At 38.8% G+C, this 18,744-nt stretch overlaps 1 protein-coding gene across 1 annotated transcript in view; it reads right to left on the bottom strand.

Annotated features, from left to right (window-relative positions):
• Nucleotides 1-18,744, bottom strand: part of RBFOX1 (RNA binding fox-1 homolog 1) — a 2,532,432-nt gene that overhangs the window by 591,322 nt on the left and 1,922,366 nt on the right.

Raw genomic sequence — 18,744 nt, 5'->3', positions numbered from 1 at the left:
TCCTTTATATCTGCCCCCCTCAGCAATCTTACCATCTCTCACAACTTCAGGTATTCCTTTCTCCATCCTCTGCCCCATCTGATCCTCACACCCAAAGCTTTAGATATGCATTATCTAATCACCCTATTGGAGTCAACAGCGCTTTCTCTATGATTTGGCCTTGTTACAAATCTCTGAGTCACCCTTCTCTCCAAATATTGCTTCATTCTTGAGTAAGATGGTGACTAAAATTCCAGCTCCTCTGCTATGTCACCTTGGGCAAGTTACTTAACCTCTCTCTACCCCCACTTTCCATCTGTAAAGCCATGAAAAGAGAAGCTAACTCATTGAAATACTTTAGGTATTGAATTAGCTAATGCATGTCAACCTAAAATTTTAAAACAGCATCTGGCAAATCATAGCTGCTCAATAAAAATCAGCCAAGGCCAGGCGCGGTGGCTCAAGCCTGTAATCCCAGCACTTTGGGAGGCCGAGGTGGGTGGATCACGAGGTCAAGAGATCGAGACCATCCTGGTCAACACAGTGAAACCCCGTCTCTACTAAAAAACATACAAAAAATTAGCTGGGCATGGTGGTGCGTGCCTGTAATCCCAGCTACTCAGGAGGCTGAGGCAGAAGAATTGCCTGAAGCCAGGAGGCGGAGGTTGCGGTGAGCCGAGATCGCGCCATTGCACTCCAGCCTGGGTAACAAGAGCGAAACTCCATCACCCGCAAAAAAAAAAAAAAAAAAAAAAAAAAAAATCAGCCAAAACAGGCTGTGAGGCTGTGCACATACACTTGAAGATGAACTATATCCTTCCCCTTTCAGAGCTTCCACTCTAGGGCCCTGTAGGGACTGTTGTGTGATGTTACCTGCTCAACTTTGCCACTGCTGTTTCTTTGTGTGAAGTTGTTATTGTCACATATAAAGCTTCTAACCAAGGGGATGGCTGGTGATCTGAGGTTCCTATCTAAGTCCGTTTTTATCCTGCTGATAAAGACATATCTGAGACCAGGTAATTTATAAAGAAAATGAGGTTTAAGGCACCCACAGTTCCACATAGCTGGGAAAGTCTCACAATCATGGCGGAAGGTGAAAGGCACATCTTACATTGGAAGCAGAAAAAAGAGAGAATGAGAACCAAGCAAAGGGGTTTGCCCTTTTAAAAACATCAGCTCTTGTGAAACCTATTCACTACCTCGAGAACAGTATGGGGGAAACTGTCCCATATGTCCGATTCTCCCACCACACGTGGGAATCATAGGAGCTACAATTCAAGATGAGATCTGGTTGGGGATATAGCCAAACTATATCACCTGTGCTACTCAGAATAGGTTTTCTAAAGCCAGAAAGCCTCCGATGACTTCCCAGTGTGTACCAGAAGAGTCCACCTAACTCAGTCAAAATTAGACTTTGCAGCTGGACTCAGATGTACCTGGAATCCTACTCCATCATTCTTTAGGTATTTACCTTAGACAGACCTCAGTTTCTCCTTTATAGAATAAAAATAATAACAGTGTTTGGTGATACAAATAGGAAGTTAATGCCCAGCTGGCAAACAAAAGACTGAAATAAAAGTCCCATTGCAGGGAGGCAGGGCATGGGTATCCAGTCCTGTGCAATGGGCCATGACGAGGAATGAAAGGACTCCAGCACAAACTTCCAGATGCTTTTCTGCCCAGGCCTGCAGTGGATTTTGTGCCTGAGAGGAATAAACCTTTGTAGCATGATCCCGTCTGGTACTGAGATTTTTATCACCATATCAGAATTTAGCATGCCCCGGTTAATACTAACCACTACGCACTTGACCTTGCTCTTACCTAGAGCTATCCAATAATTTTCCCTACATGGGGCCAGGTGCAGTGGCTCATGCCTGTAATCCAAACATTTGGGGAGGCCGAGGCAGGAGGATCATTTGAGTCCAGGAGTTCAAGATTAGCCTGGGCAACATCGTGAGACCCTGCCTCTACCAATAATAATAATTAGATAGATGTAGTAGTGCACACCTGTAGACCCAGCTACATGAGCAGCTGAGGCGAGAAAATCGCTGAAGCCCAGCAGTCTAAGGCCGCACTGCACCATCATCACACCACCACACACCAGCCTGGGGAAGGGCAAGACTCTGTCTCAAATAATAACAATAATAATAATCCCAAAATGATAGAGATGTTCTGTACCTCCACTGTCCAATACGACAGCCACCAGTCACAGGGGCACACTTGAGATGTGGCTAATGTGAGAGACAAACTCAATTACAGATTTTATGTAACTTTAATTAATTTACATTTCAATAGCCACGGTGATTACTAGCTATTATAATGGACCAGCACAGACAACTAGGCTTCATTCCATTCCTTGGAAATGCCAAACTCTCCCAAATCTGGAATCTCGAGGCCTTTCCATTTGCTGTGGAAAACCATTACCTGACAACCTCTACTCTTGACATTCTCGCCTGCAAGATGTTTAGTCTTTCACTCCGCTCTGTTACAAATATGTTCCAACAATACCACATTACTCCTTCAGGCTTCAGTGAGCAGCACCTTGCTTTACGGGAAGAGCACCTCAGCAAAGATGCGTGCCACTGTTATGGATGTTTATTTGCCGATGAAATGGCAACTCCAAAGTCAATGCAGATGAACCTGTGTGCCAGATGCAAAATAAAAGAAGTGGAGCTTTCTTTGAAGTATTCTAGATCCAAACTACCTGAAAAGGCCAATCTGCAGTCAAAAAGACTAGAAGTAAGTGGAACGAGGCCTTCAGAATAATTACATGTGGTTAATTGAAAAATGTTAATCATGTCATATTAGGAAGAAGACAGGGTTAAATTGGTAAAATTTCAATTCACTTAGGCCTTATCTCTTGTTGGAATGAACCAGATGATTAATCCTCAATATTCTTCAGGGATGCTGCCAACAGCGGCAATTAAATTAACAACTACAAAGTTTATGCTCAGAGATTCAAAAATGTAAGACGGAAACACTTTAATTTTTCACAAGTTGTTACCTTAATTATCTTCTTATTGCTCTGTCTCTTTTTCCTCATTACAAAAACACACCCCTTACTATTCACAGATCCCTTTAATATGCTGTAGCTTGGTAACAATGTAAGAAACGTCATCAAAGATGCATGGTCATAAATCTCACTTTGTACATGTTCACTGAAAGTGAGTTGCTCTGCTGTGCCTAGTCTCAATGTTCTTTCTGCAGAGTGATGACAAATTTCCACTTGGAAACAAGTAATGTGGAGTGTCTCTAAGCCTACGCATACAGCAGAATTACTTTGTTACTTTAATCTAACAGCAGCAACAAAATAATTCCTAGACCAGGGCTGAAACTTAATTGGTCATGAAATACAATGAGGAAACAGAACAATGTAACAGTTAGGGAAATAAACAAAAACTCAAAACTTCTTTTTCTAACATATAGAATAGACATAAAAACAGCCTCAGGAAAAGTCTGTTTTATCAAAAGCAAAGTTTTAAAACCTTCTTTGTTTTACTTTCTCTCAGAATGATATCTCTGCACTGTCAGTGTGGAATCCCACTTTGTGAAGATTGGATAATTCATCTCTCTCTCTCGTAGAATGCAGCTAATCAAAATTGGAAAGAAAAAAAAAAAGATAAATTCAACAGCAACCACCAAAAAGCAAAAGAATGCTGCCTCATGGTGATTTAACAGGTCCCCTGACATATGTGCATTAAAACTGTAACCATCACGAACATTATCTGCATGCTATGTATTCCTTTAACATCAACTCGAAGCCTGTTTGCAAATTTAGTATAGCACATTAGCCATCTACAGCAGCAGCAACGGCAACTGCAACACAAGGAAAGTGGTTTTCACAGTCAGGACTTCTAAGTAGGCTCTGCTGATGTGGATGAAGGCTAACCGGAATTCTTTTCTTCAAAGAAGATTATTTTGTGGATGGGGAGGAGTGGGTGAGGGGAGAGGAGGCAGGGAAAATCAATGACATAATTAAGAAAATAGGCTAGCAATTTGGAAACTGTGAATGAAATTAAAAACAAACCTATCACAAAACCCTGGGCTGAAACAGCAATACGATCAAATGACTGTGAGTCAAAACTGGAAAATGCATGAAAACATATCAATAATTGAATGCATCACATCCTCAATGCCTGAAGAAGTAATCACCATCACTATAAATCCTCTCCCAGAGTGATGTTAAAGTCTTTGACGGTTATATATACTGGGGCAGTATCATCACTTAGTCTACTTTCTGAATTTCCAAAGTTTCACAGCAAAATGTCATATCCCCAGAGAACGTCCTCACAACAAATTATTAGTACAGCTCTATTGATCATCATCCAAATGGCAAAAATCTCAATAAATTTCATCTGGACCTTTACTGAAACCTCAAAAATGCATTACACCCCTCTCTGCTGACCACCATTTTTATGATCGCTATTGTATTTGCAGGGCAGTCAATTTTATACAGCATAACAAACTGCCAAGTGGTAACGCGATTCCCTCCATTACTGAGGCCCATGTATTAAATTTACTGAAGCACAATATCAGACTTCAAATATTGCAAGGCTTAGAATTGAATGCCGCAGAGCCTAATGCTATCAACCTGACAAATACTCTGACATATTAAGTAGCAGATCATGTATTCATATTTGGAACTGATGTTGTTTTTCTGTTTAGCTGTATATTTTTTGGATTAGCCATGATATTTCAAAATGAGCATTATGTTTTGGAGGACAAGAGGGCTGACAGCAAAGAAGCTGTGTTAGTCATTCTTTTTTTTCCCACGGCAGATCAATTATTATTTTTCCTTAATGATGTGTTATTGTAGGTCTAATAAAACTATGAGCACGACACAGAAAAATACCACTTTGCAAATATTTTATTCCTTTCACTTTCTACAAATGCAGAAAAGCTCTAAAAGGATACTTCTATGAACGAAATGGAAAGTTTCTTTTTGGTATTAATCATGTGTATTTCTCTCAGCTTTAAATTAAGATAAGGACCATTCTCTCTCTTCTCCTTCTCTTGTCCTTGATTCTCTCCTGGGTGCGACAAAAACTACCAAAATTAATGAATTGCCTCTAAAAGTCTTGCTTTTATTCAAATGCTACTAAATGACTTAAACTGCTTCTCTTTGGAAAAACATGAGCATTGCAATGATCTTCACCCAGTATGCCCATCCCACATCGGAATGCTCTGATTCATAGAAACAAGAGTCTGGACACCAAAAATCCCAACAGCCAAAGCTTTTCAAGTGTATTCTCCATGGCTTATATACAAAACAATATCTTGTTAAAAATATAAAATTCTGTCATGTATTGAATATAATTTTTTTTTAAGTGATACATTGTCTCTTTCTCTCTTCACTTCAAAAACATTGAGAATCTGACACTAAAACCTCTTTCTAGGTCATGCATCCTGGTATCAAAACCTGTATTTTTGATGGATACAAATCATAATATCAAAAAATAGTTTTGCCATAATAAGATCACTTCTGAAAGTCAAGAAAATGCCAAGGCACAAAATTTTCTGGGTATTCATTTATGTTCTGGTTTATTTTCTGAATCTAGTTTGCAGTTTCATCAGATCACAGGGAAAAAATGTATCCTGTTTAAAATGGGCACAATTTTTATGCACATGTCAGGGCACCTATTTATCACCACGTTGCAGCATTCTCTTGCTTTGTGGTAGTTACTGTTGGATTCATCTCTTTTTTTTTTTTTTTTCAATTTTGATAAGCCTACTATTTCTAAGAGTTTCAGTATTTTAAAGCGCTCTACAAGTGAAATCATGCAGTATTTGTCTTTTTGTGACTGGCTGATTTCACTTAGCATAATGTCCTCAAGGAATATCCATGCTAAATCGTATGGCAAGCTGCCCGTATTTTTCAGGGCTGAATACTATTCCATTTTGTGTGGGTTTTTTTTTTTTTTTAAGTTTTACAAATAGTTTATTTCCACCTTCACAAACAAGTGCACCTCTGACCATTATGCAAGGCACTATGAATTAAAAACTTCTATCAAAATACACTTGTCGTACATTACTCAAGATAAAGTGAGTGATTGTGTATGTGTGCATGTATGTGTTTGTATGTATCACAATTTCTTTAACCTTTCCTCCTTCAATGGACCTTTCGGTTGCTTCCCTCTTTTGGCTATTATAAATAATACTGCAGTGAACATAGGAGTTCAATTAAAATATGTATAAAGATAAAGAACATTATAATGATTAAGAACTTAGACGCTAGCCGGATGTAGTGTCTAACGACTGTAATGCCAGCATTTTGGGAAGCTGAGGCGGGCAGATGACTTGAAGTCAGGAGTTCGAGACCAGCCTGGCTGACATGGCAAAACCCCGTCTCTATTAACAATACAAAAATCAGACAAGTGTCATGGAAGGCACCTGTAATTCCGGCTACTCCAGAGGCCAAATTGTACAGCAGTCTCTGGTCAGATGTATGAGGTTATGCTTGGCTTACTGTCTGCTGCAAAGAAAATACTGACCGTATGCTAAGGAAGCTCTGTCATCTCATCTAGGCCCAACTCCCTGCTTGAGGGATAGTATACAAGAAAGACTGCAGTGTTCAGAGTCCAATGAACACGGTTCAAACCTCAGCTCCAATCACTTGCTAGCCAAGTTGCTTATGGTGAGTTTATTCCATACTCTCAGGTATTCATTTCCTCAACCAAGAAAAAGAGATTATGAAACCTATTGGAGCAGAAGCAATAGATGTAAAGTGGCCAGCTATAACCTAAAATGCAAGTAGGCACTGCCTAAGCAGAAGTGATTTTTTTTTTTTTTTTGAGATACGGTCTCACTGCCATGCCCAGTATGGAGTGCAATGGTGTGATCTTGGCTTACCGCAACCTCCGCTTTCCAGGTTCAAGCAATTCTCCTGCCTCAGCCTCCAGATTAGCTGAGACTATAGCCATGCAATACCACCCTGGCTAATTTTTTGTATTTTTAGTAGAAATGGAGATACACCATGTTGGCCAGGCTGGTTTTGAGCTCCTGACCTCAAGTGATCCGCCTGCCTCAGCCTTCCAAAATGCTGAGATTACAGGCATAAGCCACCACGCCAGGCCAGGAGCTATGATTCTTATTATTAAAGAGGCAATTCAAAGACACAAATTTCTAACTTTCAAGATACCCATCTCTTTAGAAATGGAAGAACTGATCATCTTCACTTACAGGTGCTGCATCTTCTCTATCCAGGGCTGATGATAAAACCAAAGGCAGTGCTGTCTCACTGTCCATCATAATCTGTTCTTACTGGTACTCCGGGATTGCCTGATAGATTATGAATGACGTCAGAAAACTGGCAGTGTTCTTGTGGCCCACTCGGTTTCCTTCCATTTTTAGAAATGCATTGACAAAATTTAAGCATGATATTAAAAGCAAAGAATTTGGCCAGGAGATGTCACTGGCTATAAAATCAACATCACCACCGTAGACCCTATATATTCTTATCAATGCATGTTATTTGCACACTGACTGAACATTTCATTCCATCATTTGGAATATACTTGCCATGCACTCTCTCTGGGCCAGGCTCTGTGTTAGGCATTAGAGTAGTGCAATGGGTAAGACAGTGAGGATCCCTTTTGCCTAAAAGGAGGTCTTTCACAGAAAGGTTAAGTGTAATAATATGAATATGCTCAGAGAATTTCTAGAGCGTAGTGGACAAACACTTAACCCATCCAGCTGGCTGAAAATTAGTGACTCTTCAGGCCAGGCACAATGACTCACACCTACAGTCTTGGCACTTTGGGAAGCTGATATGGGTGGATCACCTGAGGTCAGGAGTTCAAGACCAGCGTGGCCAACATGGTGAAACCCCATCTCTACTGAAAATACAAAAATTGGCTGGGCATGGTGGCGTGTGCCTGTTAATTCCAACTACCAGGGAGGCTGAGGCAGGAGAATTGCTTGAACCCCAGAGGCAGAGGTTGCAGGGAGTCAAGATCATGCTATTACACTCCAGCCTGGGTGACAGAGCCAGACTCTGTCTTAAAAAAAAAAAAAAAAAAACTTCAAAAATGAGGAAGACTAGAGGCCAGGTATAGATGGAAGTAGAGGAACATATATCCAATTTGCTATTGCTGGCAAATAAGATTTGAAGCAGGAAATGGAAAGCAAAGCAGGGTTCCACTTATCATGTAGAGGGTCATTCGCTGCTTACTTTTTCATCCACCATCTAGCCATGCACCCACTCACCCATCCATCATCCATCCATCTACCTAACCATTCACTCATTTTTTTTTTTTAGTGTGATCAATGTCTCTTTGCAGCTAGGAGTTGTACCGCCTCCTGGTAATTCAAAAACAGATACACACAACCCTATTTGGGGACTCCCAGGCACTTGAAATTTGACATCTCTGTCCCATCCTACAAGGCCCCTCTTCCTAATGTCCACATTATCCTCATCATGATCTAGTCCTCCACCAAAAGTAGACACCTAAAGCCAATTGTAACTCCTCAGTCTTCTTCCCCAGTAAATAGAGCAAATTATGTCTCTCCGTTGCAATCCAAGAGTGTCATGACATAGCCTTATCCTTGAAATTTACCCAGTTGCCCCTAGCATATCCCCATCAGGGGGGATATTATTTTGTAGCCTGATCTGTATCCATTACTTCTTCTGAAAATAATTTTCCTTTGAGCTATTGATTCTATGCCACTTCTAGTACCCAAGGTTTAGGTAGGGCCGACTCCTGGACCTCATCTTAGAGATGAAGTCAGGACCCAAATCTAACCAATGAAACACTTCATTTTCCTGGCCAAAATGATTGGTTCATGTGAGGTCACTATCCAAGCTGAACCAATAACAACTATACAAAGAACACTGTAATGAGGAAGAACTTGTACTCTGGAGCCAGACTTCCCTGGTTTGAATCCTGCTAAAAATGTAACTTTGGACAAATTTAATTACCATGATGATAGACTGACTACAAAAATACCCTCTGATTCTTCCCCAGTGCTGGTCCAAGGAATGTGACCATGAACATCCTACCATGAAGTGGGAGAGTTTATTTCCTCACCCTCTGAATCCAAACTGGACTTGTGACATGTTCTGGCAACAAGAATAGGAAAGAAATGAGAATGTGCCAGTTCCCAGCATGAGCCTCACAAGGCTTTGACCACTTTTGCCCTTTGCGTTTGTACATCTGTGCCAGCTCACTGCTGCATCTATGCCTCACTAGGCAAAACAGGCTAGCTTGCTGGGGGACATGTGAGAGATACATGTATGGAACTGAACTATCCTTGCTGATGTCACGCTGGAGGATTCAGGCTCTCTAGGTTTGCCAACTTCGGACTCATCGTCACACTTTGAAGCCACCAGGCTTGGAACTAGCTCATTACAAAGCAAGAGCTAACTGACACAACTGTTCCACAACTAAATTTTATCATATTAAAATGGGGTTAATTATAGTACCTATCTTGCAGAATTATTGCGAGGACTCAAGGAAACAATAGAGTTCGTATATAAAAAAGGACTTAGTGTCTGGCACTTAATACATGCTATTATTTTTTGAAAGCAAATCTTTGAGGGTTTTATTCTTCTTGTTAGAATGGTTAAGAAGGAGGTATTTGCTTTTCACCAGAGCAGCCCATTTCATAGAAAATAAGCCTGGAGCTGCTACATCACTTTGAGCCCCCAGTAAGGAAGAATTTGTCAGAGGATGATGTCAACACTGAAAAGATGAGCCAAGAAACAGCAAAGAACCAGATTTCAAATCGCTTATTTGTGCATATGAAACCAGCCTCTTTCAGGCCTTTGCAGTTGTGGAAGCCAATGAACTCCCCCTTCTAAACAAAAGATCAGCTGCACTGTGATTCTGTTGCTTGCAATCAAAAGTGTCTGATTAATACACTGCTTCATGAAGTCCTTAATGCTTACAAATGATCTTTGCTCTCAGTCAGGTCATCCTAACAAGATGTGCCATGCTTCAGCCTGCCTCCATGGGGCTGTGACAAAAATGTAGAAGACAAGGGCTCATTTCTGAAGTGTATACAACCCAAAGTCTTCTGAAAGAAACTCATTCATTCCAAGGTTATGCACTTAACTTGACATCAGAAATCATCACCACATCCTAAATTGTCATCTCCGTTACTGCTGACTCTCTCAACTTATTCACACCCTCGTACAGAATGTAGGCATTCCCACCACACACACACACGCATTCACACACACACACACACACACACAGGTGTGTGCACGTGCACACACACATACAGTACACACCGTATTCTAGAAGACCTGTAAGTAAATCCCTGTCATCCAAAACTGCTGTTTCTTAACATCTTTCTTTCTCCTTACCTTGGTATAAAATAGAGTAATGGTGGCTAAGTGCAAAGGGTGATAATAAGTATCAAATAGGTTATTTATAAAATGCTTATAACCAGACCTGAGATTGTTATTTTTAACCTTATCTCCTCTCTGGCAACCAAGCAAACACAGTGTCACATGTACTATGGATAATATTACGTATTGCTGACAAAACCATGGATAAAGGAAGATATGGAGAATGCTGAATAATAATTTTATGCTTCTGGAAGGTATCTGTGGCTAGTTCACAGAGACTTTCTCGGAAATTGTGATCACACTCAGGGGTAGAACACTGACCACCATTCATGACCACATGAAGTGCACCCCTCAGTCGTAGCTGTTTAAACAAAAGGGGTCTAGGAAGGACCAATCAGACTTTCTCTTGGGACTGTAATAATTTTTTTTCTCTCGCTCTGTCACGCCTAGGCTGGAGTATAGTGGTGCGATCTTGGCTTATTGTAACCTCAAACTCCTGAGTTCAAGCCATTCTCCTGCCTCAGCCTCCTAAGTAGCTGGAGTTACAGGCACCCGCCACCATGTCCACCTAAAATTTTTGTCATTTTCAGTAGAGATGGGGTTTCACCCTATTGGCCAGGCTAGTCTCAAACTCCCAACCTCAGGTGATCCACATGCCTTGGCCTCCCAAACTGCTGGGGTTATAGGTGTGAGGCAATGCACCCAGCCAAATATATATATAATTTTAAAATAACAACTTGAGGTCTCCAGTCCATGCCTCCAAGATGACAAAGAAAAAAAGAACAGTCACGCCATAAAGGGCCATGAACATGTTCAGCCTACTCGCTGCAGTGTCAGATGCGTGCCTGAGGACAAGGCCATTAGGAAATTCATCACTGGAAATATGGTGGAGGCCGCAGCAGTCAGGGACATTTCTAAAGCGAGCGTCTTTGAAGCCTATGTGTTCCCCATGCTGTATGTGAAGCAACATTACCATGTGAGTTATGCAATTCACAGCAAAGTAGTCAGGAATAGATCTCCCGAAGCTCCCAAGGACTGAACACCCCCATTCCAATTTAGACCTGCGGGTGCTGCCCCACAACCCCCAACAAAGCCCATGTAAGGCGCTGAGTCCTTCAAAACTGAAGACAGACTATTCTCTGGACAAAAATAAAATGGAAATTGTACCTAATATTGCACGTTAACTGTATTGGTGCCAGACAGGGTGGGGATTTTGTGTGTGTTAAAACAGGTGTGAAGTAACACATATTATTTTCATGGAGAAGAAAGCTTATTCATAAATTTATTTATTTATTTATTTTTGGAGACAGAGTCTTGCTGTATCACCCAGGCTGGAGTTCAGTGGTGCAACCTCGGCTCACTACAACCTCCACCTCCCAGGTTGAAGTGATTCTCCTGCCTCAGTCTCCTGTGTAGCTCGGATTATAGGCATCTGCCACCACATCTGGCTAACTTTTGTATTTATAGTCAAGATGTGGTTTCACCATGTTGGCTAGGCTGGTCTTGAACTCCTGACCTCAGGTAATCCACCGGCCTCAGCCTCTCAAAGTGCTGGAATTATAGGTGCGAGCCACCATGCTCAGCTGTCCATGTAAATTAAACCTTCATTGTTTGAGGTCATAACCTTGGCCTCATAATTTGCATTACTGTGTGAAATAAAGGGAATCTAGGCAAATATAAAAAACAAAATAAAGAAAGGAAAAAGAAAAACGAACCTGGGTTAAATTTTAGAGCCGATAACTCGTTGCTGTTCCTTAGTTTCCTCTGTAGAATTAATGATATCCATCGTCTATGTTATTGTAATGATGAAATGACATGGTGACCGTAAAATGCTTAGCACCATCTGTGACTTGGCACATCAGAAGTCATCAAAAAATGAGTATTAACCACATTTTCTGAGGGAACAAACTTCACACTAGACAACTTCTTAGCATCCGACAGGCTGGAAATCTTTAACAGAAAACTGGACGTTGAAACATGACTTCTTGTGGATATAACAGTCAACGCTCATGACAGGTGTCTTCCATCTATTGAGCAAGTATTTGCCTACCGCTCTTTTGAGGAGCTGCATGTAGTATCTCATTTTATACACATGCCACTCTGCGGATTCCTATACCCATGGTACCAAGGAGGATGCTGCAGTTTAGAAAGGCTGAACATCACCCCCAAAGTTCTACCTCTGCTAAATGGCAGATCCGGGATCTGAACTCAACAGTGTGATCCCCCCAACCCCTGACACTTAAAACCACCATGTAGTATGATCTTCCTCTTGTCATGGGCAAAAGAAACCTCCCATATTGTTATTATGGCTTTTCTTTAAATATCTCAGGTTTGACAGAGAGCTCCCTTCATCCAAACCCAAATGTTGTTCTTAATAAGCCAGCCCCCTCCTTCCCATATGTAAACGTCTACCTCTGAGTCAGTGAGCAGACACATACTTTCCAGTCCCGTGAATTGAGCTAATGGCACCACTTCTTCCAGGGCTCAGATTTTAATTAGCTCATAAGTCTGTCACTGGCTGGTGAAATATTTATTTCTCAGGAATACACTTTAGTAATTTATGAATCAGAGTCATACAGTAGAAATGGGATAGGAACTGTTTCTACACTGGCTGTCTGTTTTCATTGGAAGTGCAGCATTCCTCATTGAAAAATCACTGAACTGAAGCCAGCTACCTTTTACATACATGGTACAGAGTTGTTTTTGTTTGTTTGTTTGTGTTTGTAGGGAAATTTTGGATTATTGTGATGTTCACATTTTTGGGGTAGGACGTAAAGTGAGGTCTATCATATGCTATCCTGTTGGTGAATACATTATCAGAAAACTCATCAGTTATTACTCAAGGAAGGAAGGAAAGAAGGAAGGGAGGGAGGGAGGGAAGCATACAGTGTATAATTCAAATTACAGATACTGTATCAGCTTTATTTATTTATTTATGATAGAGCTTCACTCTGTCACCCAGATGAGAGTGCAGTCATGTGATCTTGAAGGCTCACTGCAGTCTCAACCTCCTGAACTCAAATGATCTTCCCAGCTCAGTCTCCTGAGTAGCTGGGACCAAAGGCACACATACCACTATACCCAGGAATGTATTTTTTTAAATTTTTTGCCCAAGCTGGTCTTGAACTCCTAAGCTTAAGTAATCCTCCCATCTTGGCCTCCCAAAGTGCTGGCATTAAAGATATGAGCCACTAGGCCATCAGCTTTTATTTTATGTAGAAGTCTATTGAAAACTCTCCTGAGACTTAGTAAAAGTATGAAACACTGTAGCCATTTGGGAGGGTCATATAATATACGTGTAACATTTCTAAATGTATATAACCTTTGATCTAGTAATTTCATTTTTAGAATTAAATAGGTAGACATCATATGCACAAACATCTATGTAGAAGAATAATCTCTGAAGTAGCATTAATTAAAACTTACAGATTCCACTTTCCCTTTCCCACTGCAGGCTGTGGGATATTCTTAAAACAGAAACTGGATCAAAGGACCACAGCCCTACCCCCATGCAAAACTCTTCTTCTTATACTGCAAACTCTAAATACAAAACAGTCTGCCTTATAAATTATTAGTAATCTATAGATGTAAAGTATCATCATACCATATAAATATATATGTCCAAGTGGTCACCGTATTTATCCTAAACTAGCTCCTAACTTATAGCTTTTAAAAGGTAATTCTTGCCAGATGGGGTGGCTCACTTCTGTAACCCCAGCACTTTGAGAAGCTGAGGCAGGAGGACCCCTTGAGGCCGAGAATTTGAGGCAAACCTGAGCAGTACATCAAGATCGCATCACAACTAAAATTAAAACAATTAGCCAGTGTGGTGGGGTGCACCTGTCGTGTCAGCTACTCAGGAAGCTAAGGCAGGAGGATCACATGACCCCGGAGGTCAAGGCTACAGTGAACTGTGTTGGCACCACTGTACTCCTGTCTGGGCAAAAGAGGAAGACACTGTCTCAAAAAATATGTATACATAAATAATAATAACAACAGAAATTCTTCACTCTTCCATTCATTCAATCACCAAATATTTTAAAATGTATAATGTTTGCCAGGAATGATGTTATGTGCTGAGAGAGAACAACAAAAATATGTGTCAACTTTATGCTCGTATAATTTATAGACTTGCATTTATTTTATTGTTTAAATTAATATATCAAATTTGAAAGTTTGGATGTACAATTTCATAAATGTTAATATAATGTATAGATTCTGATTGCTGTGCAGTTAGGAAGCAGAAGCGTTCTATCACCCAACAAACTCCCCTGTGGTATTCCTTTGCAATCACCCTCCCCTCAACCCCTAATCCCTGGCAACCACTGTCTTTTCTCCAAACCTACAGCTTTGTTTCTTGCAAATGTCATATGAATGGATTTATACCCTGAGTCTTAATTTGGTGAGAAGGGGACTGAGACCCAGATGAAGATCTCATGAGTCCATAGATTCTATTGGTCGGGGCTTGTACTTGGTTGCATATAATAAAAATTCATTATTGGTGATTAAACAACAGAAAAAACATATGTACATAATCTCTTGAGACTGGCTTCTTAGAATAATTCTTCTGAAATAGATCCACTTTGTTGCCTGTATCCATAGTTGTTCCTTTTTATCGTTGAGTAGTATTCCACATGTACATGTAAAACTTCAAATTCATCTATTTGAAGACATATGGCTTGTTTCTGGGTGGCTATTACAGAGTTGCTATACACAATCGTGTGTGTGTGTGTGTGTGTGTGTGTGTGTGTGTGTGTGTGTGTTTCTTTTTTCTGAGATGGAGTCTCACTCTGTCACCCAGGCTGGAGTACAGTGGTATGATCTCAGCTCATCACCTGGTTCAAGCTATTCTCCTGCCTCACCCTCCTGAGTAGTTGGGATTATAGGCGTGAGCCACCACGCCTGACCTATGTGTTTTTTATAAATGCATATTTTCATTTTTCGGGGTAAGAAACCTAGGAATGGGATTGCTAGGCTCTATGGTAAGTATTTATTTAACGTTGTAATAGACCGTCAAAATGTTTTAAAAGTCTCTGCATCATTTTACATTCCCATTCACAGTACATTAGAAGTCCAGTTTCTCTGAATCCTTGACAGAACTAAATACTGTCAATATCTTTTTATATTATGCCTCTACTAAGGTGTTTAATGGTATCCCACCCTGGCTTTAATTTGCATTTGCTGAACTGCTAATGATGTTAACTTGTCAAGGGTTTTTTTGTTTTTTGGGTTTTTTTGCCTTATGAATATCCTCTTCTCCCCCTACCCAGAACCCAGTAAGAAAGGAATATGAATACACTCGCAGTATCTATTCATGTCTTTTTCCACTTGTTATTAAAACAGGTTGTTTGCTTTCTTACTTTTGAGTTTTGAGAGTTGAAAATATATTCTAAATAATGAACATTTTTTAAGTGTGATTTACAAATATTTCTTTCCAGATTCTTGTCTTGTCTTTTAACAGAGTCCTTCACATATAATTTATTAACAATTTGTTAAGTCAAATTTAACCTTTTTAGGGAGGTGATATTGTGCCTTTGGTGTCATGACCAAAAACTCTTATTTTAACTCATTTGGACATGAATATTTTATCCATGTGTTCTTCTAAAACCTTATAGTTCTACATTTTCTGTTTACATCAGTGATCCATTTTGAGTTAATTTTTGTGTAAGATATACGATTTTGCAAAGGTGTTTCCAATTATTCCAACACAAATTGCTGAAAACAAAATCATTTTTCCTTTGATTTTGTACCTTTTCTAAGATTTAATTAAGTATACTTTTGTGCGTCTATTTCTGGAATCTCTATTTTGTCCAATTGATTAATGTGTCTATTCCTCTACCAGTTTACACTATCTTTACTGCCATAGGCTTATATAAAATAAATTAGATATATTCACCTAATCTTATTCTTTTTTATTTTGATTACTCTTTTATTTTTCTTTATAATTTTTAGAATCTTCAAGTTTATAGCTACAAAAACACCTGCTAGCATTTTGATTTGTATTGTGTTAAACCTATATGTCAGTTTGAATGGAATTAATACTCCTACTATGTTGAGTCTTTAAATCTATGTATATATTTATTTATATTCCTTTTCAAAATTTCACAAAGATTTTATAGTTTTCAGCATAAAGATCTCTTATACATTTACTACATTTATGGCTAAGTATTTCATTTTTCCTTTCTATTATAAATGGTTTGTTTTAAAGTTTTGGCTTCCAAATGTTCTTTCCTAGTATATAGATTGATATTTGTGTTTTCACCTAAGAGGTTTTAGAGTCTCTTAATATTTTATAAATAGAAAATTATTTTATCTGTGAATAAAGATGCCCTTATATATTAATTTCCAATCAATATGCTCTCTAATTCTTTTTCTTCCTTACTGCAGTGAGCAAGATTTCCAGTACTGTGTTGCATAGGTGTGGTGAGAGTGGAACTCCTCCCCTGTTCCCGTTCTACTGGAGAAAACACTCCGTTTTTCACCAGTAATTATAATATTAGTTATGGAGTTGCTGGTAGATGTCCTCTACCAAGTTAAGGAAGGCTCCTTCCATTTCTAGTTAGTTGAGAGTTTTTATCATCAATGTACATGAACTTTGTTTCAAATAACTTTTCAACACTATTTTATAGGATCATGTACTCATTTTCCTCTTTATTGTGTTAATATGGTACATTACATTTTTTTTTTAAATATAAAACCAGCCTTGCACTCCTGGGATTAATGGTATGCGGTCATGCTATGTTATGATTTTTCTATATTTTATGTGTTCCATGATATATATATTTATGTATATATAGATATATAAATTTATATATAGCCTGGTTTTGGTGTCAGATTAATGTTAGACTCATAAATTGAGTTAGGAAGTATATCTTCCACTTCTATTTTCTGGAAGAGACTGTGTATAGTTTTTTTGTTTTTTTTTTTGTTTTTTTTTTTCCCCCAACTTTAAATGTTTGGTGGAATAGGCAGTGAAACCATTTGTCTCTGAAAATGTTTATTTTGGCAGGATATTCTAAATAAGTATATTGAACCATTTAGCTTATCTAGTTTGTTTTGGATAAGTTTTAGTAATGGTTTTCAAGAAATTAGTCTATTTCATGTAAATTGCTATGTGCATAAATTATTTGTATTATTTCCTTATAATCTTTTAAATTTGTATGATGTTTGTAATTTTTGTCATCTCTGCTTTTTCTCAGTCTTGCTGGCAAAGTGAAGAATAGATTCATCACTTCTATTTATATTTTGAAAGAACCAGATTTAGGTTTGATTGCTCTTTGATTTTCAAATTCATTCATTTTTGATCTTATATTTAGTATTCCTTTCTTTCTGTTTGCATGTATTTGTTATTTGTTCTTTATTTGCTTTGCTTTTTTTAAATACTTTATGATACACACTTACATTGCTGATTTAAGAATGTTCTTATTTTCTAATATAAGCATTTAGTATTATATATTCCCCTCTAAGCACTGCTTCGGTTTCCTACCATATGTTTTGTAAAACTTATTTTCATTTAAGTTCTATAACTCCCCTTGAGACCTCCTCTTTGAACTATGGGTGATTTAGACTTTGCTGCTTAATATCCAAGTGCTTTTAGATTTTTTCCAGTTTATATTACGTTACTGATTTCTAGTTTAACTCAATTTTGTCAGAGAAAAACAACTATATGATTTGAATTATTTTAACTTCGTTAAGTTTTTTTTTATAATACAGAACATGGTTTATCTTGGTGAAAATCTCATGTGGACTTGAATAGCACAGACATCCTGCTGTTGTTAGATGATTATACATTTTAACTATGTTTTTCTGGCTGATGGTGTTGCTGGGTACTTCCATAGCCTCATTAATTTTCTCAATAGTAATTCTACCAAACACTGAGAGAGACTTCACTTATGTTTGTGTATTTCTCCATTTCTCTTTTCAGTTCTATCAGTTTGGGCTTTATTTTAAAGTTTCACAGTTAGTGCATAAACAATGAAGATTGCTTAGGATTGTTTTGTCTTTTTGGTGACTTCGCCCTCGTATAATTACATAATGTCCTGCTGTATGTTTGGGATTTCGTGTTTTGCTTTTTTCTCTGAAGTTCACTTTGACTGATATGTAGTGAAACATATCAAAGCAAAGAGACAGGTTGGGAACTGCCCTCAGTATGTCCCATCTACTCGAAATGGAAGTGCCCCATGGATTTCTGAACTGTCAGTTGTCAGCTGACTTGTTCTAACTGCCACAATAATTTGAGCTTCCTGAAGGTAGTTCATTTATTGCACTTTTTACTCTTTATCCCTAGAGGCTGACATCATGCTCACCACAGAGTAGGTGTCCAAAGAGTCTGATGAATCAATACATCATTCATCATAGGGAGACATGAGGATAGCTAGTCAATTACACACACACAAACATATATGCATATTTGCATGTACACAAAAAATTACTGCTTCTGCATATAGTAATAGAGCATTGCTTGTGGGTGGGAT

Source organism: Sapajus apella, unplaced genomic scaffold, assembly GCF_009761245.1.
Source record: "Sapajus apella isolate SASKATOON/1434 unplaced genomic scaffold, GSC_monkey_1.0 scaffold99, whole genome shotgun sequence".
Classification (NCBI taxonomy): domain Eukaryota; kingdom Metazoa; phylum Chordata; class Mammalia; order Primates; family Cebidae; genus Sapajus; species Sapajus apella.
This window is presented reverse-complemented; position numbering and strand designations above follow the sequence as displayed.